Source organism: Hipposideros armiger, unplaced genomic scaffold, assembly GCF_001890085.2.
Source record: "Hipposideros armiger isolate ML-2016 unplaced genomic scaffold, ASM189008v1 scaffold_781, whole genome shotgun sequence".
In the NCBI taxonomy this organism is placed as follows: domain Eukaryota; kingdom Metazoa; phylum Chordata; class Mammalia; order Chiroptera; family Hipposideridae; genus Hipposideros; species Hipposideros armiger.
In genome coordinates, this window is record NW_017732131.1 from 327,469 (window position 1) to 329,836 (window position 2,368).

A 2,368-nucleotide genomic window follows, 5' to 3' on the forward strand; every position below is an offset into this window, starting at 1 on the left:
TTTTCTTGTCTGGGAAGCTCTTTACCTGTCTTTAGATTCTAAAAGATAGCTTTGCTGGATAGAGTAATCTTGGTTGTAAATTCTTGCCTTTCATCACATTGAATATTTTATGCCAATCCCTTCCAGCCTGCAAATTTCTGTTGACAAACCAACCGACAGTCTTATGGGAGCTCCCTTGTAGGTAACTAACTGCTTTTCTCTCACTGCTTTTAAGATTCTTTTTTTGTCTTTTAACTTTGGCATTTTAATTATGATGTGTCTTGGTGTGGGCCTCTTTGGGTTCATCTTGTTTGGGACTCTCTGTGCTTCCTGGGCTTGTATTTCTATTTCCTTTGCCAGGTTAGGGAAGTTTTCCATCATTATTTCTTCAAATAGATTTTCAATCCCTTGATTTCTCTCTTCTTCTGGTACTCTTATGATGTGAATGTTGGTACTTTTCAGGTTATCCCAGAGGCCCTTTAAACTATCCTCATTAACATTTTTTTTTTCTTTTTGCTGTCCTGATTGCACTTTTTCTGCTATCTTATCTTCTAAATCACTGGTTCAATCCTCTACTTCATCTAATTACTATTGATTCTCTAATGTATTCTTCATTTCAGTTATTGTAGTCTTCATTTCTGACTGGTTCTTTTCCATGTTTTCCATCTCTATTTTTATGTTTCTTATCCCTTTGTTTAAGTTCTCACTGAGATCACTGAGCATCCTTATAACCAGAGTTTTGAACTCTGCATCTGATAGATTGTTTGTCTCCATTTTGTTTAGTTCTTTTTCTGGAACTTTGTTCTGTTCTTTTATTTGGGGCAGGATTTTTTTTGTCTCCCCATTTTGGCTGCCCCCCTGTGTTTGATTCTATGTATTAAATAGGGTTGCTATGCCTCCCGGTCTTAGTAGAGTGGCCTTATGTAGTAGGTGTTCTGTAGGACCCAGTGGTACAGTCTTTCTGGTCACCAGAGCTGGGTGCTCCAGATGAGTTTCTTGTGTGGGTTGTGTGTGCCCTGTTGTAGTTGAGCCTTGGTTGCTATTTGCAATCAAAGAGAGGGATTGACCCTTGAGCTGATTGGTTGTGAGGACTGGCCATGACTACAGTGGAGGAGCTATTGTGCAGGAGCTGATGCTACAAAGCAGGATTCACTTTAGCAGGGCTCTGATGCCTCAAGAGGCCAAGCAGCAAACCAAGGCCAACTGCTGCTAGTACCAGACTTGGTGCTGCTCAGCAAGAGGTATGGAACATCCCAAAGCCAAATGTTGCTTTTTTCAGTTTTGTGAACCTTTGAGAGATTTTAGTAAAGTCCACAGCATGAGCCAAGACAGGCCATTTGTATGGGAAAGCCACTGGTAGTGGCTTGGGTGTGCCCTAAAGTTGGGCATGGTGGAGTCTCAGGGAATCACCAGGGTGGGGCAGAGGAATAGTGTTACCCAGGTTGATAAAGACTCAGATATGGTGGTCCCCTGAGTCTGCATGCCTGGGGGTGGGGGGTGGGGCAGGAGAGTTTGCTCAATAAAGAAACAATAGATTCTGTCAGAACTTCTGAGAGAAAGCTGCATCAGCCCTTGCCCTGAAGCCAGACAACTGAGTTTTTCCCCATATTTCCCTGGCACATTTCAAGTTGCTGCCCCAGCACTGGAGCTCAGAGTGAGTCCATCAGCAAGTAAGTCTCTGTGTGGGCCCTTTAAAAGGATTTTCTGGCACCCCAGCCACAATTCATCTCCCTCAACCAAAATCTTTCCTGGTTTTCACAGCCAGAAGTTCTGGGAACTTCTTTCCCCTGCACTGGAACCATGGGCTAGAGGGCCTAGTTTGGGGTTGGGACCCCTCATTCCTCTGAGAGGACCTCTGCAATCAAGATACCCCTTCTGATATTTAACGGTCACCCATGGGTGTGGGACCAGCCCATTTTTCGTCGCTGCCCCTCCTACCAGTCTCAAGTTGGCTTCTTCTGTTTGTCCTTAGTTGTAGGAATTCAGTTCAGCTAGATTTTAGGTGATTCTCAATGATGGTTGTCTTATAGTTTAGTTGTAATTTTGATGTAGTCATGAGAGGAGGCAACTACAGCATTTACCAACTCTGCCATCTTTACCAGGAAATCAATTTTTTTTTTTGGCTCTTCTACCCTGAATTTCTTAAGATAATTTAAAATTCTTATTTAATATTCCAGTATTTAAACCTATATATTTTTCTCTGTTCATTTAGTTTGATATGTCTCATACATTTTTTTCTACATTTCTTTTACACTTTTAAAAATAGATTTTTAAAAAGCAGTTTTAGTTTTATAGCAAAATTGAAGGTACAGATGGTACAGAGATTTCCCTTACACCCCCTGTCCCCAAGCATGCACAGCCTTCCCTACTATCAATGTCCCTGACCAGA